Raw genomic sequence first — 25,912 nt, 5'->3', positions numbered from 1 at the left:
ACACTTTAGGATATTTTTATGTACCTAATACATATGTATGGTATATTATAATAACATTAATAGAATTTTTTAATGCTTTTATCACATAAAACATATGACTCTTGAGAATTAAGGGTTTTATTTGTAGATCTATAGTTAAAAACCTGGAAAGGGTAGCTAATTCAGTGGTTAACAGAATTAAAATTCAAAATTTTATCTCAACCTCTGTGGAATAATATCCTAAAGCTAGAAAGATAAAAATTTAGCTAGCGTGAATGTAAAAGCCCTGTATAAAGTACAAATAACAAATGGAGAATTCTGAATCATTGTTAGTTTGTATGAAAAAGACATAGATTTGTTTATCATGGACTCAGAATTTAATAAAAATTCTGATACTTTGAAAAGTTAGTAGTTCTTATCTCTAAAATAAGATTCCTTTTAAAATATCAGAAGTTATTGCAGAATAGCTAAATTTAGAAGGAAAATACTACATTGTACAAAATGTGGATTTTTTTTCTTTCTCTCTCTTACACACTGACACACAGCAAAGCCAAATGAAAGAAAACTCTTTTGTTTCCCTCAAGTCAAGGTCTATAGTTTTTACTACAGTACAAAACATTCGTTACAGATCAGGTGGTTTTAGTCTGAAAAAGTCCTATGATGAGGTATTGCAATAGTATTCCTTGCCAAAGTTGATGTCTTCCCAAGTAAGAATCCTTCCCTATGGAATTAATCTCACTTGACGTAAAACTAATTGTACATCATTATAACATATTTTAGTGACAAATATTCATACCCAACTTTCTGACGTCCTGGGATATTTTCATGGAACGTCAGGGATATTTTCTTCCCGAGACACATGCTTTCCTATGTTAAATCTCCACCTCTGCCTCATTTTTTACTTTGACACTTGCGAAAAGACATAGATTCCAAGTTTAAAAAAAAATTCTCCGAAAAAAAAAAAAAGTTAGAAGCCCTTTTTCCTGGAAAGTTTTCCCCACATTTGTGGATATCTTCTCTTCATAATTTTAGATACATAAGTACTGATTTACATAGGGTATAAGGAAGCCCAGCAACGATGAGCATAGGGAAAGAGAGATTCTGAGAGGTGAATTTATTTTCCTTTCCTAAAGAAAGGTGAATATTACATGATTTTTATCATGACCTTGACTGATCATTAGACATAGGTGACCCTGAGTCTTGATCAGTTTTCATTTTTTTCTAAAATTAAACTTCACATAAACATGCTAAGTATTTCAGAAAAATGGAACCCTGAGTGAAAAGAAAGAAGGTTGAATCAATGGAGCAAATATATTGATGTATTTTTAAGAACTCCAAACCATGATTTTATTTGAATTTATCTATCTTTGCCTTGATGTCCACCATAGCACATGAGAAGGATATTCAAGGTCTTAACTCTATTATTGGCTTTATTCAGCGGCATCAGACCAATAATAGGTGTTTATCTACCAGCGTGTGCTGCTCCAGATAGAATAGCTCATTGAAATTCTCCCCTCCGGTTTTCCTTCCCCAAGGAAATATCTATATCTCAGATCTGTCTAATTAACTAGTATGTGAAGAATAGAAAACTGTGAGACAATCCCTATGCTCATCGTTGCTGGGCTTTAAAAAGCTCAATAAAGTTTCTATCTACATTCTCTTGTTTACACTGTGGAGCAAAATGGATCAAACAAGCAAAGATTTGTGGCAACAGAGACAGTGCCTTTGTGCAATATAACACATACTGTGTATCAAAGAAATATTGTGCCACTTCTCTGAAGCTGACATTGGAATGACATTGTAATCCTGGCCATCTGTCTTTCTCCTCTAGATGTCGATGAATGTGTGGTGGTGAATGGAGGCTGCCAGCAGTGCTATATTAACACTCTGGGCACCTTCCACTGTGAATGTGATACGGGATACGGACTCCATGCTGATGAACGCACCTGCATAAGTGAGTAAATATTAGAACCAGCTTGAAGCCGTTTTCAATGAAAATCGACCTGCCCATGTAGGGGCAGGAAGGAAAGGTTTTCCTATTGTAAAAATATATATAGAAGCTGATGGTTTTCAAGTACAAATCTGTCTTTTAGAATAAAAAAATATATTTTGCTCTTAAAAGACTAAAAGACAAAAAAGATGTGGAAAGAAATATAGAAATTAACATTCATAAGCAAAACTTGAATCTCTAAATGTGACTATTTCCATAGAATATAATTTCTGCCATATGCAGTGAAATATAAATTTGCTAGTTATTGCTAACAATAAAGCAGCACAGGGCCACAATGGAGAGAGGATGCTAAACTGTTACAATCACTAGCTACAAGGTTCCCTCATATCACATCGGACTCAGAACTGGGCTCATGATTGTAACAGCAAAAATTATAATAGATTATAGGTTAAGGACTTTAGGGTCACTCAAGAATAGTTAAAACTACACACATTAAATATGAGGTTACTATAATTTGTTGTACATCAAAGTGTTCTTAGATATCAGTTTTGGGTGCTTGGGTTATTATTTTCAATCCTCTGTTCATTACTGAATTTTATAAATTTTCTAAAATAAGTATGTGCACAGAAAAAATAGAATATTAACTCTTAAAATACTGTCCTCCCTGTATGATTTATATATGCTCTTTTTTTGTTGTTTTTACTAAAGTAATTTACATAAAAGTGGGGTTTTTTTAAAAGATTTTATTTATTTATTTATTTGGTGCACAGAGAGAGACAGACAGACAGACAGACAGAGATCACAAGTAGTCAGAGAGACAGACAGAGAGAGAGAGGGGGAAGCAGGCTCCCCACTGAGCAGAGAGCCCGATATGGGGCTTGATCTCAGGACCCCGAGATCATGACCTGTGCCGAAGACAGAGGCTTAACCCAGGTGCCCCCAAAGTGGTTTTTTTAATTGAACAATGATCCTCAGATGGAATCATGCACATTCTAATTTCATCTCAAGGTATCTTTTAAAAATATTTGTTATATTAAAAAAGTAGAATCTTGTTCAGCACAATTTAATTGCTGGTTTAACTTACATCAGGCTTGTTCACTAGTCCATTTGCTAAAAAAAATTAGTATTTTATAGGTATTTTGTAATTATGAAACTTGGAATAGGTATCAGTGAATTTCAGCTAGTTTCATAACATGTACTCCCTCTTTCCTTTTCTGGACATGTCTTATAGGAAATGAGAAAAGACCAAGGGAAACAGGTACAGATGTTCTACTCATAGGTCTGATTTTGATGTGAGAAAATGGGGTCCTGAGAGCAAAAAAAAAAGACTTTGCCAAAGTTGAGTGAAAATACAGATAGAAGTCATACCCTAGCAACCAGGGAACTCAATATCGTGATTATTTCTACAGCAGACACAAGTAGTGGGACAGCAGCACATGCATATTTATGTCATCCAAATAACCCCATCTTTTTGCAGGATTACTGGTTTTAGCAACAGGAATCCCTTTCCCATCCATATCCAGAACCCCCTAAGGTCTTCAGGATAACATCCTTAAACTGCTGCTCTAATTTCTCTCAGTCACAAAATGTTCAGGAGGAGTGGGATTATTGATACATATAGATGAGGTATTTTTCATTAATGACTGAACTGGTGAATTTTTATATCTGATAAAAAGTATTTTGCGAAGGCATGATTTTTTTTTTTAATTTTTTTTTATTTTTTAAATTTCTTTTCAGAAATGAAAAAACTCTGTTCCAGAGTTCATTGTGTATGCACCACACCCAGTGCTCTATGCAATATGTGCCCTCCACAGTACCCACCACCAGGCTCACCCTACCTCCCACTCCTCTCCCCTCCAAAACCCTCAGTTAGTTCCTCAGAGTCTACAGTCTCTCATGGTTCATCTCCCCCTCCAATTTATCCTCACTCACTTCTCCTCTCCATCTCCCCGTGTCCTCCCTGTTATTTCTTACGCTCCACAAGTAAGTGAAACCATATGACAATTGACTCTCTGCTTCACTTATTTCACTTAGCATAATCTCTTCCAGTCCTGTCCATGTTGCTACAAAAGTTGGGTATTCATTCTTTCTGATGGAGGCATAATATTCCATAGTATATATGTACCACATCTTCTTTATCCATTCGTCCGTTGAAGCGCATCTTGGTTCTTTCCACAGTTTGGTGACTGTGGCCATTGCTGCTATGAACATTGGGATACAGATGGCCTTTCTTTTCACTACATTTGTATCTTTGGGGTAAATACCCAGTAGTGCAATTACAGGGTCATAGGGAAGCTCTATTTTTAATTTCTTAAAGAATCTCCACACTGTTTTCCAAAGTGGCTGCACCAACTTGCATTCCCACCAACAGTGTAAGAGGGTTCTCCTTTCTCCACATCCTCTCCAAAACATGTTGTTTACTGTCTTGTTAATTTTGGCCATTCTAACTGGTTTAAGGTGGTATCTAAATGGGTTTTTATTTGAATCTCCCTGGTGGCTAGTGATGATGAACATTTTTTCATGTGTCTGTTAGCCATTTGTATGTCTTCATTGGAGAAGTGTCTGTTCATATCTTCTGCCCATTTTTTGATGCAATTATCTGTTTTGTGTGTGTTGAGTTTGAGAAGTTCTTTATAGCAAAGACATGATTTATATTAATCTATGTTATCTGGTCTTTATAAAAAGGCCAAACAGTTTAATAACTAAGTAAATTAAATACACAGGTGTAATTTTCCAAATATTTAGTAGCTATTTCTTAGTAAAATCATTAAGTGTTTTCCTTATTCTTCACAACCAGTGCCCTTGAAATTTTTAATTTTTTGTTGTAATGACTTCAGGTCAAAAGTGGAGCTGGATAAGGATGTTGTCTTTTATTTTTCCTATTTCTATGCTTTAAAAGCCAATTCCTTCTGTGCAGATATATGGACACCATGGTAATAGCTTATTTACATTTTCTTATGCTTATCTTCTCCTGCAGAATTTCAGCATATATACATATGTATATGTATATGTATAAGTATATATGTATATGTGTGTATATTTATATATACAAATAATATGGCACAAATTAAGCTGATGAGAAATATGGATTTCATGGCTATAATCTTTTAAAAGCATTAACCCTTTGGATGTTACTCTACAGAAGGTACTGGACTGAGACCAGAACTTGATCTTGGTGGAAATCCTGATGCCTCCCTCACATACACTGAAGGGTCTGAACAATCTCAGTTGACACAGTTACAGCATTCTTGTAAAAATGAGCTCATGAAGAGTTTAAGCACTTTGTGTTTAAAGACTAATAATATGAGCTTAAGGATAAGAACTATTTGCTTATTTGTTTTGAAAAAAAAAAGGTTTACTATAAAGAACTGAGTTTGATATTGGTTTGTATTTTGGGTTATATTGTAGGAAAGATTAGATATTTTTAAAAAACAAGAAAATTAAATTAGCTCCCTTTCCCTTTGGATTTTTTTTTTTTTTTTAACCTGACAGGTAATAGAAAATGGTGGTTGGTTCTTGCTGCAAAATTGTAGTAGACAGAAATTCATCATGACTCATGGTAGAGTCATAGGACAAAAGATGGCATTATGGAATTTTATGATTCCACTACTTTGGAGTACTTAAAATTAATTGCCTCCATTTCTTTCTTTCTCCCTCTCTTCTTTTCCTTCCTCTGCCCCATTCTGCCCATCAGTCATAGTGTGACTTTTTGAATTATAGCTTCTGGTGCTCTTTGCATTTTCTCTTAATCACAGCTACAGTAAAGTAAACTCTCTGCACCCCTAAATATTTACAGAGTTTCAGATGATTTCATTTTTTTAAGGGCCCCTTCTGTAGGGATTATGCACTTGTGGAGATATATGGCCAGCAGTAACCAGTCAGGCTCTGCCAGAATGATAGAGTTGCATGAAATGCTCTGAGAGAACGTGTCTGTCATAGTTGGCTGCAGTGGCAAGAAGTATGAGTGTATGGGCCACTTGGCTCCTTTTAAAGGATTTCTTGTACTGCTGATAAAATGTGATCCCAGCAAAACTGGGCAACTTAGCCCCAGTGGACTTCAGTTTGAGCTTCTGAATTTGTCTCTAAATTGTTGGAATGCATGTATTTTTCTGGGGGCTAGGGCTTATTATTTTCATCAGATTCCTATAGGTGTCTGTGACAGCTCAAAATATTCCACATGTCTTTTTGTCCTTATGATGGCAGTTCTTTATAAGGTTATTCATGGGAGGATATCATGACACTGACATTCCATGGTACTATCTCACAGTACTGTCATACAGTCATAGAGTCTAAAGCAGAGTCGACTGTTTCTCTATAACTTCCTTTATGATAGGATTTCAAGCTGGCGACCAGGATCCCTGTCCTTGAGTAGCATACTTGCTAACCAACTGTGACCTCCCCTGAAAGACGGCATCAGAGAAGCCAGTCTGAGATGTCCCACATGGGAAGAGGACCAAAGGTGAGACCAGCAATGCCTGGTTGGTAGAAGGGCACAGACACAGCATTGGAAAGCAGACAAAAATGGAATTCTTGACAGATTTGATTTGCTATTCAGAGTCTCCATTAACACAGGTATTATCAAGCAACACACATACTTTAAAATTTTTCTTTGCTTGGAAAACAAGTGCTTAAAAAATGGAAACTTTTAGCAATCATCTTTTGTAGCAATCATCAGATAGATGTGTTGATGTTCTTACCACTCCACCATTAACTCTGTCCAGGGATTAGGGACAGGAGCATGGTGGAAATCCAAATTGGCATGTGGACTTCTATGGATCATGTAATTTCTCCGCACCCTGGTTTCCTTATGTGTAAAATCTGAAAATTGGACAAAGTGGCCTTAAAGTTACCGCATCTCTAAAGTGTTCAAATTTTATGGAGTTTTAAAAATTACTAATTCATAACAAATCATTGGCTAACCTATATTTTTAAAAACTCTACTGAACTATGTATAATAACTGCTCTATAGAGCTCTAATTTTACTTGAAACATGTTTAAAGAATTTAGACTTTAGAAAGTCCAAGTATAGAAACAGGGTAAGAATTTTATATCCAGTATAATAAAAATGAGTATGTAACTTAAGTGTTTTTATTGAAAAAAATATACATTAGTCCTTTTTTGAAAATACTTTTTTTAATAATTACTTCTGAGAAGATTCTGAGAAATAATCTAGCTCAATCTCCTATCTTAAAGATAGCTTCCCTCTGTCTCCTCCGTAAGAGAATAAGCTAGTAAGTGGCCATCTGAAGCCAAGAAGAGAGCTCTCACCAGAAACTGAAACCTCCTGGAACCTGGGTCTTGGACTTTCAAATTAAATTTCTGTTGGCTAAACCACACAATCAGTGGTATTTTGTAATGGCACCTGAGCAGATAAATATACTCATTGTTCTTTATTCACCTCGTCTCTGATTTATCTCCATTCTTCTCTTCTATTTTTAGACATAAGTCAATACCTGCAAAATACCTGGCAAGTATTTATTAAATGTTAGCTATTATTCTAAAAGAACATTAAAAAATACAAGGACTTTACCCAGGTGGATTTGCTTATTGGGAAAAGCTCAAGCTCATTATAGTAGTTCTAGCTTTTGGACTTTTGCCGGAATATTCTCTATTACAAAATATATTATCCTTCAATAGCTTTTAATTAGTGGTTTGCTCATTGTTGAGAGACAGAATTTAGTAAATATTACTAAATATAAGTGGTAATAATAATGTAACTAAACTTCTATTGCTAGTAGATATTTTTTAGCAGCCAGGGGCTAGATACCAAAATAATTTATATTACCCAAGTTTTCTATATTTAACTGTATAATTTACATTTTAAGTGACTTGTAAGGTTTTAGCTATAATTTGGTATACCTCACAAAATCTTTCATAAATTTCCATTTTTAATAGCAACTTGGCAAAACACACTCTGCTCAAATCTGCATTCGTAATCATGTCCTTGCCCTGATATATTTGTTGAAATCTCCATTTCCAGAGGGGTGAAATAATTAAATGATAGGAAGTTTTAATGCTCCCATAGTTCTCTTACCTCTCTTTCATGCCTTCAGCACATAGGTTTATTAACATCTACACTCATGAATAAACAAATGGAATCACTGATGTCTCCACAGAGAAGCCTCAGATGGATAACATTTTAATTATTTTAGTTTTTAACACAAGAATTCTTCATTTGTCATTGTTGGGAATGGTCAGAATCTGTTTTGGTTCAATGGCCCCTTTTTAGTCTTACTACATGAGAGAGGAATAGAAAGAAAGAAGAAATGAATGGGAAAGCAGCAAACCAAAGATTTTTTTCCATGTGAATAAGTGTGTGACTGAGTAAGAGGTCCTATTTTTAATTCCAAACAAACAGAAGTTAGGTGGCAAGAAGAGGAGGAAAGGACAACCCGGAAGCTTGATTAAATAAAGATAACCTTAGTAAAATTATGAGCTTGAATAAATTTTCTTCTATCAGATTTTTATGAGTTTCACGTTTTAAATTAATGCTAAACTTAGGGGGAAAAAAAAACCCGAGAAAGCCATTAGATGTGGTGGTCTTTGCACAATGGATTCTTTTGTTTTGATCCCATTTTTCTGATCAGTAATGTCTAGGTTTTATACGATGGAAGGAGTAGAAGATTCTTTCCACGGAATGCAAAGAAATTGCCCTAAAATTGGAGATGAAAGAGGTTGAAGACTTTCATTGTAACTACCTTTCAATTAGTTGCATTATTTATGAAGACAAATTAGAAACAGAATTCATTTCAGATGACAGCTGATGTCTTGAAAAGGGGTATGTCAGATTAAAAAAATTGTTTAGTTTGTCAGGTTGATGGCATCTCTCAGTCATTATCAGACTCCTCGCCCTTGCAATATTAATCACTTTTGTGTGGTAGATGATAAATTTAATTCCCCAAAATTGAGTTAAGGAACACTCCCCTCTGCCCTCATTCTCATTCTATAGCCTGGGTAAAAATCATGAACTTCCCAAGTTTTCATCCATGTTGTTATTAACCCAATTCAAAAACTTTTTCCAACTACTTGGATTTCAGGAATACATTTAAACTTTCCTTTTTTTCTACAGTTTTTCCACAGTTTGAAGACTTGGGAAGGTAAGACTGACAATTTTAGACAGAGGCAGACTGAGGTCTAAATTCTACAGCATCACATGAGAGTTGTGTGATCTTGGCCCAGTTTCTTAGTCTCTCTGATCTTCAGGGTCTGTATCATTTCTATCTCTGTCTCTCTATCTGTGCCTATACCTAATAAAACCAGGATAATAATTCACAAAAATCAATATTACACATTGAACAAAGACACATACTTTATAAAAAGGAAAGTATGTAACACACTAGAATGGCTGCCCATGGGGACTGGGGGAGACTGAGAATGAACTCTAGGGTTAAAAGTGAACATATCAAACAAGGATGTCCCTCCAAAGACTAGGGGGTGGATGAGAATTATCCTTGAACCGAACATTATGGGGAGCTCTACCTTCTATATCCAAGGTTAAAACAAAACAGAACAAGACAATGAAATATTATAACAACAGTGGCCTTAATACTTACTGGTTGTCTTTCCTTTCCCTCTTTCTGTGTGAAAAGTATCTTTGCATGTCTTCCTTCAGAATAATCTCTAGGATTTTTTTCTAGTTATGTTTGTGAAATATTTTTAAAGGTTATTTTTTATAATAGATATTGTATCAAATAAAAATAAATAATTGGGTTTTCTTGTGTTTCCTAAACAATTTCATAGTGCATTACAGAATACCTGCTGTAGAGGATATGTAGATATGTAGATATGAAGAGATTAAAGTAGTACCTGACACATAGTGGATAGCCAATAAATGGTGGCTTGAATCAATAACTGATGATTGTGTGTGTACTCTTACATTATTTTCCCACAATCAGAGTACCTGTCCAACATACAGAGATACGGAGGATGTTGGAACTAGGTGCAACAAGAAGTACAAGAATCTAGCTTTAAATTATTCACTTATGAAACAATAGCATGGGATTTAGGATTGTGAGAAAAAGAATGCTAACTGAAAAGAGTATATCTTGGAAAAAATTACTCTTCGCAGCATAACAGTATGAACATAGTTATCCCATGTACAAGCTGGGTAACTGAGGTAGTCACCTGTGAGTAAGTGTTTCTCCATATGAAGGGGGTGGTAAGGGAAAGATACAAGATAGGTGAAATCTTTAATGCAGCACCTGAAATGGAGCAAGCACTCAATAAATATTAACTAACATTTATATTATTTTCACACTTGTCATTGACTATTGTTACAAGACTACAAAAAAATATGGAGGGGCCAATACTATAGGTATAAACTCACTTTGATCAGATATCTTCCACTGAACATCTTTGTTGCTGGGTTTTTAGTAAATGTACATTCAGTGAATCTTTTAACACCTGTTTTACTTTTTAAATTTTTAATGCCTTTGGAGTTTTAAAGCAATATTCACAACTATATTTTCACTCTCTGGTAAAATTTCCCATTCTCATTTATCATCACTAGATTGATGATTTATATCTCCCTCATTCCAAAAGCACTGGGGACAAGCTTCAAGGAAGCTTATACATTTTTACAGGGTAGGAAGTGCAAAAAGACATTAAACGAAATAGTACTGCTTCCATCTAAAAGAGGCAGAAGGATTAAGTGCTTGCAAATACTAGATATGAGCATAAAACTTAAATCCAAATATTGTATCATAGCATAGTTTTCTATGCTGCTTCAAGAAAAGAGACAAATGGTTTCAGAGTGTGTGCATTCTCTAATAACAATCACAGAGAAATTTTTAAAAATTCAATGATTTCAAAATCTATTACTGAATATATCTCTTGTATTTTGCAGAGAAAAACCCTCAGCTAAGGGACCTTCCAGCTTTTCCATCCAACTTTGGTATTAACTTTCTGCTCTGTCTGCTTTCCTCTTCACTCAGAGAAAAAGTGCCTTGCTGTTTTTGATTTTGATTTGGACATCATTTCAGGCTAATCCCATCCAGCACTCTCCTTAGAACTTTACTCCTGATATTACATCTTTCTTTCTCCCCTCTTTCATCAACCTCTTTCTCTCCATCTTAACACCATCTTAAACCTAGTTTTGCCAGACTTACCCATGAATTACCCACTCTTAGGTTCAAGGAATTCTTGTCAGTTACTTTGCTTAATATCTTGAAAATAATAACCCCTCTTTCCTTCCAGTCATTCTGTCTCCTTGGTTTGTAGGACACAACTTTCTGTTGATTCTCTTCCATCTCTGTGATGACTCTTTAACTTCTTTCATAGGGTCTTTTCCCTCTGCCCACCTTGGAAAATTCTGATGATCTTCAGAGTTCTGATTTTGGTCTTTTCTCCACTTTCTCCCATGTTATTTCCCACTTACAAAGCTTTCTGTACTACAGTCAGCTAGAAGTGAATGATGTCCAAATCAATATTACTAAGTCAGATCACTTTCTTTGTTCGCTTGACCTATAGATCTGGCTACCATGTGAGGCCTTCCTTAAGGATGCCCCTAGCATTTCAACCTTAGTAGATCTAAAACTAAATATATCTTCCTTTCTGCCCTGGACTCCTCCACTTTCCTCTTCTCTTGTATTTCCCCTTCAGGCCACCCATTCTTCAGGCCAGTCTAGTACACAGGAGTTGTTCATGTCTCATCTTTCTCTAATTTGACACGTCTAGTTCTCTAGTAAGACCAGTGGGCAAAATCTCCATAATATCCTCCCAAAGAGCTGTCTCCATCATTACTGTTTTCATTCAGGTCCTCATCATCTCTTACAGAAAAGTTTATTATAATTTCTTCTTAAATGATATCATCCCCCCCACTTGCCCCATTGAACCCATTATCCCAAATATTGCCAAGACATCTCAAGAAAATATAATGTAAGCAATTATTTTATCATCTTTAAAACCATTTACTAGGGATGCCTGGGTGGCTCAGTGGATTAAGCTGTTGTCTTCTGCTCGGGTCATGATCTTAGGGTCCTGGGATCGAGTCCCGCATCGGGCTCCTTGCTCAGCAGGTAGCCTGCTTTTCTCTCTGCCTCTGCCTGCTCTCTGCCTACTTGTGCACTCTCTCTCTCTCTCTCTCTCTGACAAATAAATAAAATCTTTAAAAACATACAATAAAATAAAATAAAACCACTTACTGTCTCAATGTAGCTTTCAGAATTAATTCAGACTTTTTACTATGGCTTACAAAATGCTTCTCAATCTAATTCTTTGCTACTTCTTTCTTACCTAACTTATTTCTACTCCATAATTCATACTCCAGGCTTAGACACACTGAAGCTCCTTAGGTGTACCAGAAGTTTCCATATCCCTCTACCTTTTTTTTAGTGTCCCATCTGTCAGATACTTCCTGCTTCTGCACGTGCTTGTCCCTGAGTTTGACTGCCAATCCACACTTTGTCCTTTCTCCTCATATTCTCTCCTCTCCACCTCTCTTCGCCTAACTTTCGCTTGTCTTTCAAGACAAAATTTGGAATCACTTCTTCTAGAAAGATGTCCCAGGTCTATTCTCCTACCTGTAAACCAAATTTGTCACCTATTTTAAAGATTTTAAAAATTCTTTTAGTGATGAGACACAACATAAAGACAATCAGATAGATGAAAGGAAAAATACTTGATTATTTACAGCTACAAATGAGAAAAGGGACCACTTAAGACTTCACGGGTTATATCCAAGACAGGGTAACAGCAAGTTTGGAACTCTAAGAGATAGCTTATTTATGACAAGTGGGGTGAGATTAGGTTAAACTCGCTGTCTTCCTGGGATTGAATATTTTGAATAATTTCACAAACACAAAGGGGTCATTCTGGGTGCTAAGTATTTGGGAACCTCTGGCAGTTGGATATGTGTTCCTCGTAAAGAAAGAAGTTGGGAAGAGGTCTTAGCAAAGTGTCTGTGAAAAGGAATTGAGAGTTTTGAGCCCTGACTTAAAAACTGGGTCAATATAACACTGTGAATATTATAAAATACCACCACATAGAACCAAAGGCACATCTCTAACGTAGAACCTCTCACAATGGATTAGAAAGGTCTCTCTTCTTGTCTGCCTCTCCCACTAGGCTTTAATCTCTTTTGTGTCATCAATACCTAGCATGTAACTGAAACAAAGTGTTCAATTTTATTAAATGACTCTATATACATTCAGAGTTTAAAATATAAAGATGCTTGCAATAAATTATGCTTTGTTTAGAAGTAGGAGCATTTTGGTTTTTTATGATCTCCTCTTTATAGATAAGAAGAATTACATAAATGCACGGCTCTGGCTCCTAGGAAACCCAGCACTATGTTAAAGTCTTAATTGCAGGGACTCTCTTTAACCTATATTCCTAGTTTAGCTATCTCTACCCCATTTCATAACATGGTCCTTGTTTGGCTGCAATGGTTATTTTTGTATTTCCCTCCCTCCTTTTAAAGCTTAGCTTTAGTGGTTCTATTATATATGTGTTTTAGACTGTACATTGCTTCAAATTGCCTTTAGAAGTATATAGAATATAAAGGTAATAAAACTAACTAAATTCAAGCCTAGCTTTATCACCTGGATCCCTGAAAAAAACATCATGGACAATATTTTAAACCCGAGATGTAACAAAGATGTGAACCTGCCAGTCAGTTGATGATTTGGATATTGGTTCTCAGCAATCCCAGGTCTCACTGTCAGCTCCAAGGCCTGAGGTAGATGGCAACTGTTGGGAAGACAAAGACTGGCCTCCATATCAGCAGAGTGGGAAGACTACCTAGGGTTTCACCAAGCCTAGAGCCTGATGCTGAGCAGCCATTGCATAAAGACAAGATATATCCTGCATGTGGTTATTAATAGGAGTCAAGGGCAAAGCTGTAGTGAGGACCCAGGGTGCCACTTCCAATCAGAGGGTAAGAGCAAGGGTCAGACACAAAACCTGCAACAGGGCTGGAAGTTCAGGTTGAATACCAAATCATAGGTAGGTATACATACTGGTCCTGAGAATCGGAATTCTGAAGGCAAGTTGAAGATTGTGCCCATAAATCTGGCTCCAAGTTAAGATTAAAATTGGGGCCACTGATAAGAAAAGGAGCTTGAACTCTGACCTTGAAAACTTCAAGGAACATCTCTTTAGTAGAGATAAAACAATAGTGTAACCATTGACCTAATAATCAAGACCAAATGTTTCCTACCCCTGCAGGCTTGCTGGTTTGGGTAGATTGAGATTACCGGATTGGAGCATTCCCAGAGAAAGTCAGTTCTCAGAGTTTGGTCTTCTGTATTGATGTGTCACCATGAGGCTGAACAAGCACTGACCAAGTACTCTGTTTTCAGACACATTAATTAATCCAGAGATTCAAACTCTAGAATCTAGGAAGTTTAGAGTAATTTTGATTGTTACCATTAGTATTAATTGTTACTATGTTTTTAAAAACACTATCTCCAATCCTCACAACCTTACGAGGGAAATATTGATATTCTCATTTAAAGATACTGAAACTGAGATTCAAAGGTTAATATTATAGCTTTGAAATAACAGACTTGGATTTGCAGCCTTATAGATTACTTCTCTGTAATAAGTAAACATCATGGGGAAGTATACTGAGGCTGCCTTATACTTCTTGAAGGGGAACAAGAGGACAAGTAGACAGTTGCATACATCTGCCGTTGTAACCTTTGCTAAAGTTCTCTTTTCCAGGCTATGTGATATGGTAGTTTAGAGTCTTATTTCAGCCCAAGTTTGGGAATTTTCTTTGTGTTCCCTCTTGGAAAATGAGAAGTTGGCTCATTCTGTAGATACCTCACACTGGATGGTCGGGGCTGTTGTGGGTTGGCCTTCTGTCAAGCTTTCATAACAGAATGTCAACTTTGTCTCCCCAGCGTCTGGTATCTAAATCTATGGCTCTCACTTCAATTGACAATATACAAATTCTGCACTACAGGCCTGTGTTGGAGGATCTGACTGTGAACTGAATGGGAGCCAATATTCATCCAAATCTCCCTTAAGACATCTGATATACAGAGTGCACAGCAGAAAGATCATAAGCTTTGGCACCTCAAAGCTCTAAGTTAGAATCTCAGCTTTGCACCAACTAGCAGTGCGAACGTGGGCTCGTTGTTAAATGATAACGATGGCTCATATTTATGGAGTGCTTGTTATCTGCTGGGGCACAGTGTTAAGCACTCTCTATTCACTGTTTCATTCAAACCTCATCAAATCCTGTGAGGTCGGTGCTAGTATGACTATTTTAGCAATATGGGGGCAGGGGGTTGAAAGGTAGGAAAACTAAGCAACTTGAGGAAGGCCACTCAGTTTGTATCACAGATAGATGCAAAATATGCTATTTGGGCATAGCTGATCAATTAAATCCAGCTGTGTTAAAATAAGCAAAAATCTTTATTAAAATGTAAAGCATTTGGATTTTATTGTTAAAGCTTTTTAAGGAAGGAAAACGAACCAATTAAAATTTAAAATGTTCCCATAACAGTGTTGTATGGAAAATGGGTTAGTTACATGTAGAATCAGAAAAAACCGTCAAGAGATTATTGCCTTAAGGCTGGACTGGTGAGAAATCCTGTCACTTTGGATTAATGACAGTCAAGAGACTGAATGCCAGGAAGCTGCAGTCCTTTTTCCCATGAATACTTAGCCATGTGAATTCTATTTTACAAAAAATAATATCATATAGACCATATAAAATTTTGTAGTTTGGTTTTTCACAATTTGAAAATTAGTTGTGTCAAAGTCAATATAATCATTTGAATATACATTATAAGTGCATGAGTATTTGGATCAAATTCTAACATTTGGCTATATTATTTAATAACAATCCAATGACTTAGAATAAAGTAAGGGGGGGGAGGAGTTCCAAGACTTATTCTAGTTTGAGATTGTTTAAAATTTGACTTGAAGGTTTTATATTGTATGGTTTCATATTTACTAGAAGCCTTTGTCATGTTGGTCCCTACCAAATGAAATCCATCGATTATAAACCAATAGCAAAAAGAGTGCCTTTGCCTGTTCTGCTCTGCCATAATCTCAGTGCCCACATTAATTTATTTTAAAAGAGAGTGTAGTATATGACTCAAACTTTTAATAATTGCAATGGAAAGGTTTGATTGATTTTCTGCCTCTAGCATTTTCTATATTGTATGTTGGAAAAAAATGTTCAAGATTTCAATATTTCTCTTGGATTCAGGGGAAAAATGCAAATTTGTTTTTATACCAAGCCGATTAATTAGCCTGCTTTTATCTGGGGAGAATGCCCTGATTCCTACAAATCACATTTTTAAAATTCTTTAAACTTAAAAACAGTCTAGTCTCAGCCTGGCCTTATTTCAAAAAAAAAAAAAAAAAAAGATTTAATAAGCTTCCTTATTTCTCATTATAACTTTTATGAGACCCGGTGATTTAAGAACTACACTATTTCATCTCTTGTATTTCCATGAAACTAGCGATGCTTTCCCTAAGTGCCATATCCCATACAAACCAGAATAATGGATTAAAACTAGAAACAAAACATTGTTTATTAGGTCTCTTCAGCCCCACTTTAAATGTCAAAACAGACTGTCCTGCTTTGTTACAATTATTTAACTTATATGGAATCATCCAACTACAGAATTTAAGATATGGAATAGGCTTCCTCCATTTCAGTGACTGACACATTTGTTAACCCTTTTCCTTGTAGAAAGCATAAATTAATAAGTTCAGAGTCTCAAATTCATTGGAAGCACAAATTATGAGATCAAGAATAATTGATATTCCATGTGACCCATTAAAACAGGTTTCATTTAATGCAATATGGCTTAAAACTGTATCTCTTTTAAGTAGGCTAACCTGGATATAGGCACCCTTTTTTGCGCTTGACAGCAAAACTGAGCAATTCCCTCAGCCATTCCGATCAGAGGACCTTGAACTGAGAGCACATGTTTAATGATGCCCGGACTAGCTATTGATTAAACACTGACAATGTTCAGAGGAATTGAGAATCAAAAAGCCTCCCCCATGGCCAGCTCTACCATGCTCACTTCTTAATAGATGGCAAAGGAGGGTTCTAAATGAGAGCTGCTGCCCTGCTTGTCCTCAGAACTCCACAGGCAGTGGGATTAATTTCTGCTTCGCAGTCCTTTGGAACTACCATGTCTAAAATGTCCAGAAATGAATACAGATGGCCCTCCTTTTCTATTTCCTTGTTCCTCCTTTTTGAAGAAAAAAAATTCTTATATGTATTTAATACATAGAATGATACCACTTTAAATGCACAATGAATGAAAGCTCACCATTACTTAATATATTTAAAAAAAAAAAAAAAAAAGACAAATCCTAAGGAGAGAATTCAGGTTGAATATTAAGTCTCCAAATCAGGCAAGTAGACAACAGCAACAAAACTTAAAAAAAAAAAAAAAAAAAAGAATAAGAGAAAATAAAAGAGCGAAAAAGGATTCGAAGACGGGACTGATATTCCCACTGCCATTGCTCTGTTGAGTTGATTAGTTTCCAGAGGCTCAGATATTTTTAGGATCTTCTTTTGTCTGGGTAGGGGATTGTGACCCGGAACTGTGAAGTAAGGCTGTTTCTACACTTTAAAAAAATGTGATTTTCAATGATGGAACCACCCAGCTGTTTTACCTTCAACAAACATTAATGGAACCCCTAGAGGGTGCCGGGAACATTGCTTGGTGCTTTCTCTTTTAAAGTTATTTAATCCCTTCAACAATCCTGTGAAATATTCATTATAATCTTTTTAAAGATGTGAAAACTGAAGCTTGGAGGAATTAAATAAATCTCCTACTATCAAACAATCAGTAAATAAGAGAGACTGAAGTCATGCTGCTAGAAACTGTCAGAGCAAGGATTAAAATCCAGATATTTTGAATAATATTCTATTGAGCTAATTACCATATAATACCTCACTTAGTTTTATCATACACTAAATGAGAGGTTGTGTGGAAAGCTCAGATTTTTTTTTTTAATTGTTGTTTGTTCTTTCACTTTTTTCCCTCCCTGATTTCATAAGGATTACATCCCTAGCATCAAAGAAATTAAAAAAAAGTGGAAGTGCAAAAAAAAGTATAAATAAAGAAAGAATAGGCAAAAACACATTCAGAAGCAACCATGCTAACATTTGAGTTCTTTCATTCTGGTCTTTTATTTGCATATGTTTTCCTCTTCGTGTTTGAGACCATGCTACTTTTTGTGATAGATTCATGTAACAGCCCACATATTACACCCATACACCCCTACATCCCAATCTGTTTTAGGCTAAAACTATTCGTAAAATGCACTTTAATTGGGGCAAATACCTTTTGATATATGTGAACAAGCATCTATATCATGGAATCTTTTTTCTCTTCCAGATAATGTTGATGTTCGTATTTATTTGAATATAAAATATCTAGATACCTTATTGTTTTATTTCAGGCAGGAGGATTGAAGTATAAAAGATGTAAAAAAAAGCATATTTTTAAAAATTCTTGATACCTATTGTCAAAATGTTTTCCAGATTTTAAGACAATTTGTTAATCTGTTACCACTACATTAGAGTTCCTGTCTTATTCTTCCTGGCACAAAATTTTATTCTTTTTCAGTGTTTACTAATTAAATAAAACTAAGCAGATCGTTTTACTTCGTTCATTAAGTTCAGGTTCTAAAAATAAATGTGTCATTTGTATTGCCTTTTATGAGTTTGCTGCTAAGATACTTTGCTAACTTTTTAAAATTGTGAATTTCATCTTTTAAAAAAATATGTATTACTTTATAAAGCAAACTTAATAACCGTTTGTCATCCTTATTATGAATACATTGTCCTTTTTTTTTTTAGTATAAAAGCAATGTGAATATATAGCAACTTAGACTACATATATATGGAAAAAAAGGACGACTGTAGGGATGTTTGGATGGCTTAGTTGGTTAAGTGTCTCCCTTGGGCTCAGTCATGATACCAGGGTCCTGGGATCAAGTCCCACATTGGGCCCCCTGCTTTGTGGGAAGCCTGCTTCTCCCTCTGCCTGCTGGTACCCCCTGCTTGTGCGCTCGCTTTCTCTCTCTCTCTGACAAATAAATAAATAAATAAATAAATAAATAAATATTTTTTAAAAGGAAAGAATGTAAAAAAGTATCACCACCACCACCCAGAATTAAACTGTTTTAATATTTTCATTGTACCAGGAGGGACTGTGAGTACTGAGGCTCGGACATATCCTTGGGCCAGAACTAGAGACAGAGGTAATAAAGAGCCTGTGTACTTCCAGCACTTTTGCTGTTTATCTGTCTATCTATCCATTATCAATCATCTTTATGGTTTTAAGAGTTTTTAGACTAGGATTCTCTGCCCTTCTTTCTTAGCAGATGGGACTATACCTTAGTTCTTTGAATGGAATGAAATGGGAAGCAGGGGACTTCAAGGGGAAGACTCATTAAAGAATTCCAGCACTTTGTACTTCCTAATTCTAACAATGCCATGCTTCTCTGACCCTGATGTCGGTGGTACCTACCAGTGGGATTCTTCCTAGCACCTCAGAGCTAGCGTAGAAGAAATTCTTCACAGAGGGAATATGAACCACAAAGATTTTCTAAGCAGGGACATCCAAGCAACTGTTCAAATGGAGAAAAATGTCTGAGCTTACATGGTTGCAGTCAGGACAACAAATTAAGGGCCTACGGTAATATTATTTCATTACATTGTGAAACTTTGGGACAGTCGTAGATAATTATTTCCAAGGTGTTATGTAGAAATGTGTAGATTTTTAGAAGTGTCTAAAACATTGATATTAAAGAGGAAATTCTGAAGAGAACAATTAGGAAAGCGTGATTGTCAGCTTTCAAAAAGCAGCGGTAAAAATGATGCAGAATTTCTATTTTTAATGTAGACAAGAGAATAATTGCTTAAGAGAAGTACACCAGTCTTGAGGAGACAGTGTCCTCAGTCTGCCCATCCCGTCTTTTTCCCACAAGGAGGGAAAAATGACAAGCTGGGAAGCTTGGCTGTGAAGTTTTGTTTTGATTTTTTTTTTAACGTTTCGTTTATTTATTTCTTTATCAGAGAGAAAGAGTGCACACAAGCCAGGGAAGTGGCAGGCAGAGGGAGAAGCAGAGTCCTCTCTGAGCAAGGAATCCGGCATGGGACTGGATTCCAAGACCCTGAGATTATGACCTAAGGCAAAGGCAGAAACTTAACCAACTGACGGAGCCACCCAGGTGTCCAGGCTGTTAAGTGAATTTACACTTCTTTTTCTTTTCTAAAAGAAACAAAGTCAAAGTTTATATGAATCTTAGAAATTCTTTTTTAAATTTTAGCATATATTTTCTATGCCATTATGTATTTAAGCAAATGACTGATTATAGATTTCATGATGAATTATTTCTTTAATGATTTAGCTGTTAGTGACTTAGTGACCATTTTTATGTTTCCTGTCTTTTAGTACATGAACACCATCACTGATGAACATGTTTATAGTCAAGCCTATGAATATCTCCAGAATTATTCCCTTAGAATGAATTAACATGAATAGAATGACTATATAAAAAATTATGTTTACTATCAATTTATCCTCCAGGAAATATCAATTTAAATTTCTATCAGCAATATTTTGGGAAAAAAATGTCCTTTTTCTTTACGCCCAAGCAAAACTTACATATTACCTTTTATCATTTTCCCCGTATGATATATGTCATACAGTGGGTTCCCCAAAAAAGCAGACTTTAGGATTTTTGTTTTAGAGCAACACAAATGAGCGGTTAGGGAAGCAGGATAAGGCAATGAAGGAAATTGAAGTGCAATTCAGTTACAACAAAGGTTTACCAATCTCTAAAGAGATAGAAAATTCCTTCAAAATTATCTAGTCTTGAAGCCAGGGTTCTGGGACTTGATACCCTTGTAACAATTTGCATGCTGCACAGGATGGAGCATGACCTTGGATGAGGAGGTTCTCTTTAGCTGAGGGCAACTATTTTGGAGAACAACTTGGGCATAAGCAGTACACAGCCAACATGGCCAGCAATTGAGGAGTGAGTGTGGTTCTAAAGGGGAAAACTGGGCAGTGTGGCCGGAGCTTCTACTGCAGTCCATGCTTTGTACCACTCAGATCTACTTGCTTTGTATAATAATTTGTAGGAATAGCTTCTCCAGGATTCTGATTATTTTGTTCCCCAGGAAAATTTGCAAGAGTAAGGTTAATGAAATGACTACAGTCTTTTTCACTGCTGGTCTTGAGACTGAAACTGAGACTCAACATCCTTTTCATTACAATTCTAGATTTCTTTTACTCTACTTCCATTACCAACTGTCATTGGTATGGCTCTCTGGGAAACAGACTCTGAGATATGCATAGCGGACATTTATTGAAGGGTGCTCTTGGGAACCACACAGGTAACAGCTGAGGGAAAGACAACTGGGCAGGGGGACGAGTAGAACTGAGATGCAGTTGAACTGAGATACAGTTGCTTCAGGCAGTTCTGTGGGAACATCAGAGCTGGAATAGCTTTTCATATTGGATTCACCTTTGCACAAGGCAGCGGGACTTTATTATTCTTGAATCCAACCAATCTATAGGTGTAGGCTCCTCTGGAGTAGGGGATGTGGCCTTGGGCAAAGTGTCTCTCTTCAGTCAATGACACTTCTGGAGAGGGATTCCACTGAAATCTGCCATTTGCTAACACTCCCAGCAGCTGAGGAATGAGTATTTCAGTCCCCAAATGGAATTTGGACACCACGCTATGGTGCCCCCTATAGCAGCTTAAATGGTTTCTCATATTATAGTGATTTGTATTATTTGATATGTCTATCTAACATATGTATTCCTTCTTTTTGAACTGCCTGCGTATTTCTTTCTTCTATTTTATATGAAGATAACACTTTGTTAATTTGAGTTTTTTTCCTGTTGCATATGTTACAAATACTTCCAGGTTTTCCATTTTTATTTTTTATTTTTTTAAACATTTAAAAAATATATTTTAAAAGATTTTATTTATTTATTTGAGAGAGAGAGAAATCACAAGTAGGCAGAGAGGCAGGCAGAGAGAGAGGAGGAAGCAGGCTCTCTGCTGAGCAGAGAACTCGATGAAGGGTTCGATCCCAGGACCCCGAAATCATGACCTGAGCCGAAGGCAGAGGCTTTAACCCACTGAGCCACCCAGGCACCCCTCAATTTTTATTTTTCAATACTTGCATGTTTAAATTTTATATAACACAATGAATTTATCTTTTTCTTTGCCTTTCTTTCTTCCATCTGAGTTTTAAGAGTCTTTTATCTAGCTTTTAGAGAAATACAGGTAATTTTGTCTAGTAGTTTTATGTTTTGTTTTGTTATATTTAAATATTTCATTTACTTGGAATTTATTTTGGTTATGGTATAGACTTAAATTATGTGTGTTTTCCAGATAATTCAACAATTACCCCAGTACCATGTTTGAGTGATTCTTTTCCTCTTCAATGAATTTAAGATTTCTATGTAATATATTAAGTAAAGTTTTTTTATACCCAGATTGTCTATACAGTATTCTTTTCATCTATCAATCTGCTTATACTTACATCAAAAAATTGCCTAAATTTTTAATTATTATAGTTATTAAATTATTATAGTTTTATAGGAATGACTTACCACTCAGTTGAACTTACCCACCAGAGTGAAACATGATTGATATAGAAGTAGGTGATCATAGTTATTTTAGATACATGAATTTTTACTTTCTTTTCTTATATAAACACGTCTATATTTCTTTCCTTTTGACCATTAGTCTATGCATTTACCACTTGACAAATGTTTAAATGTAGTTTGAAAGTATCACGCTCTTGTCTTTTTTTCCTCTTTTTTTACAGTTAATTTTTGAAAACATGGAGCTGCATGTTTCTTTTAAAATTCCTTATATTTTCTATTTCATGTTTCAGCACATGAAAAAATAAATATTTATTAAGGTTTAAAGAATGAGATGACCACTTCCTTTCTGTGTCAACTCCCTGTTTCTTGATTTCTCTCAGTTACAAATTATGTGTAGAATACCTCACAATGAGGTAGGAGAATATGAAAAAATGTTAAATACACTTAAACAACATAAAAATATGCATTTTTCCTTTCCTTTCTTTTCCCCTAAAGAAATGACATTGATAAGTCTTTCAATATCTAGGCGAGGTTTACTTTCAAGGAAGTTATAAATTTGAAGATCTCTCTCTGAACATGCTTGAAAATTTTGGAACTCATAGAATGAAAAAGCTAAGTAGTCATTCCTTTTTTTTTTTTTTTTCCAAAATTTGTTTGTATTCGTTCTAGACATGTAACTGAGGGAAGAACTGGCTATGTAATTTACAAGGACAAGTACAAAAATGAATACGCAGGGTCTGTTGTTCAAAATGTACTAAGAATTTCAAGGTAGTGATAACCACGTGTGGGACCATTTTGCAATGCATAGGTTTAACATTCTCAAAGCTGTCTGAACACACCCCACAACCCTGTGCCAGGCAGTGGTGTGGCAGCAAGGACAACACTGGCAGCCATGGCTCCTTCCCTGGTGGTGCTCACAGGGTCCATGTAGATGAAAGCAGAGAAGTGCTAGTTCATTTCCTTGGATCGTGTTCGATTATCTTCTCTAATTCAGAATCGGTTTGCAAAATTTGACGCTTTACACGTATCCCCAATTCTCAGGATAGTTTTTCAGCTGCCACCTCCTTGGAAAATCACTTAGCAGAATTTGCTAAACAACCTCTGTGTACAGGACACCCTACTATGAACTGGGTAGAGGTAAAATTAGTGGCTTATTTTCATCATGTTTTTAAAGAATTTACTTTATTTATGACAGAGAGAGATGGCAAGAGAGAGAGCACAAGCACAGGGGAGCTGGAGAGAGAGAAGCAGGCTCCCACTGAGCAGGGAGCCCGATGCAGGACTCGATCCCAGGACCCTGGGATCAAGACCTGAGCAGAAGGCAGATGCTAATGACTGAGCCACCCAGTTGCCCCTTATTTTTATCATTAAAAAATCATTCACAATAAAGCAGTATAAAGGCTCATTCTTTGCAGAGGGTATTTTCCTATCTATGCTGAGCATGTATGTACTATGATTTGTAGCAGCAGTTGGAAATTTTCTTCTCATTAATCTGACTCCCTGAAAGGATATTGTCCTCCAAATGTGAGAAGCACTGTCACTAAGGAAGAAACATATCTTATTAGAATAAGAATCTTGTCGTTAATGACTGTGCAGTTTGTCTTGATTTGGAGACTAATATATATGTGCTAGTTTTCTTTTGGGGAAGGGGATAATATCAAAATATATTAGCCAGAGACCCTCAGGAGTAGGTAAAAAATAGGCAGAAATGGATTTCTTTTAGCAACAGATTCCTCAGCATGCTAGTTATGTTCAAACAAGCACTGGATTTTTTGACATCTGTTTTATTTTGTTTCTTGCCTTTTCTAGTGTTCAAGCTGTCAGCTCTTGCTCTGTTAACAATGGGGGCTATGAGCTGGAGTGTGTTCTGATCACTGATGAACACTATAAGCCCTGGTGCCTTCCACATCACCAGCTGAAATGAGACAGCAAACACTGAGAGAGAAAGTCACAGTGAGCACATATTACCTGCTGCAAAGGAACAACATGTTGAGAGCAATATAACTTTTTCCAACACTGTGTACCATTATGCAAGATTGTGTGTTTGAAACAACTGGCTTTTTTGTTTGTTTGTTTTTTGGTGTTTTTTTTTTTTTAATCCCTATAATCTACTTCACATGTTCCTTTCCATAAACAGCTGTTGCCTCTTTTGTCTCAGGAACCATTTGTGGCTCTAGGTTCCTATTCATTCTCTTTTAGGGAAGGGCAGCCAGCTGTAGCGATATGATTCATGGTGATGAGCCGTGACAGAATTCAAGAACATGAAGTGATGTTAAGTGTCCCATTGAGTTTATAAGAAATCCCAAACAAAGATTTCTGGAAAATGCTTAAATGCACAAATAAAGCAAGAGGGGTGAAGACTTTTATTCTCCATTGTGCATTTTGTTACTGTGCCTCAATAAGAAACAGTCTACAGACTCAATAGGAAAAAAAAAAAAAAGAAAAAAATATACACACACACACACACAGTCATAGTAGTATTTTGTTTTAATAAAAAGCACATCTTCTCTCATTTATTTTTATTTAATAAATTAAAATTCTCTTAAAAGACTTGGTATGCTAACTTCAATTCAGTCAGTAGTGGTGCCAAAGGGAGGTTCCATAATTTTCACCCATTCCCTAATTTTACATTTCAAATGGTAAGTATCTTCTTTAAGGCAGGCAATACATTTTTTTTCAGTACTAGGTAAAATGTAAATAAAACTATCCTTTAAAAATTTCATATTTTTATTAATCTCTAGGACACAATCTAAATATAAACTGTGTCCTTGCTTCTGTGAAAATGCAATTCTGGGACCACAGCTTCTCATTCCCCAGATGGGGATAGCTGTTTTTCCCAAGTTAACTCTTTGAGGTATTTTTTTTTTCTTTTTCTAACTTCTTAATGGTTTTTGTCTCTGTTTTTCCCCTTTCTAGTCTCCTCATCACCATATCTCGAAGTTGGCAACAAATCTCTCCTTGTGAACCTCCCTTGGGATCTTCATACTGTATTACAACTCCTATATCACCAAACCTTCTCTGTCAAAGACATGAACTCCTTTCATATTCTAGGGGTTCCTGGATTAGGGATATTTCTTAGGCTACTTGAAGTTATGCTAAGGAATGACATCATTTCATGCACCCTAGAATTTACTTTCCTGAGCGAAAGACTAGTGAGCAATTGGAATTGAGTTTAATACTACAAGATGGTAGGGTAAGGCAAAGACTGCTGTTGCATACTGAAAGAAAAATACCTTAGCTATTTTAATGCAATTGACAAAGAACATTGTCTTTTGCAACTGAAATCACACACGTTTTCTCTGCGCAGCCATACATGTTTTGAGTTGTGAGTGATTTGGGGAAAGTCAGTCAGCATAGTCAATAGAGAACAGCAGGTGACATTTTGTTGGGCACCAATGAAGGTGGGTCTGAATTTACAAGT

General features: G+C 35.9%; 1 long non-coding RNA gene across 4 annotated transcripts in view; it reads left to right on the top strand.

Annotated features, from left to right (window-relative positions):
* The window catches only part of LOC132010096 (uncharacterized), a 103,466-nt gene that overhangs the window by 59,725 nt on the left and 17,829 nt on the right, over positions 1 to 25,912 (top strand). For 2 of the 4 annotated variants that reach the window (XR_009402155.1, XR_009402158.1), the window contains exons 2-3: positions 1,811 to 1,933; positions 6,264 to 6,388. This is a non-coding gene — a long non-coding RNA (uncharacterized LOC132010096). Of the gene's footprint in view, positions 1 to 1,810; positions 1,934 to 6,263; positions 6,389 to 25,912 lie in introns of those variants that run through there. The other 2 variants (XR_009402156.1, XR_009402157.1) reach the window with 1 other exon arrangement.

The sequence above is a fragment of the Mustela nigripes genome, chromosome 2, assembly GCF_022355385.1.
Source record: "Mustela nigripes isolate SB6536 chromosome 2, MUSNIG.SB6536, whole genome shotgun sequence".
Lineage (NCBI taxonomy): Eukaryota > Metazoa > Chordata > Mammalia > Carnivora > Mustelidae > Mustela > Mustela nigripes.
This window is presented reverse-complemented; position numbering and strand designations above follow the sequence as displayed.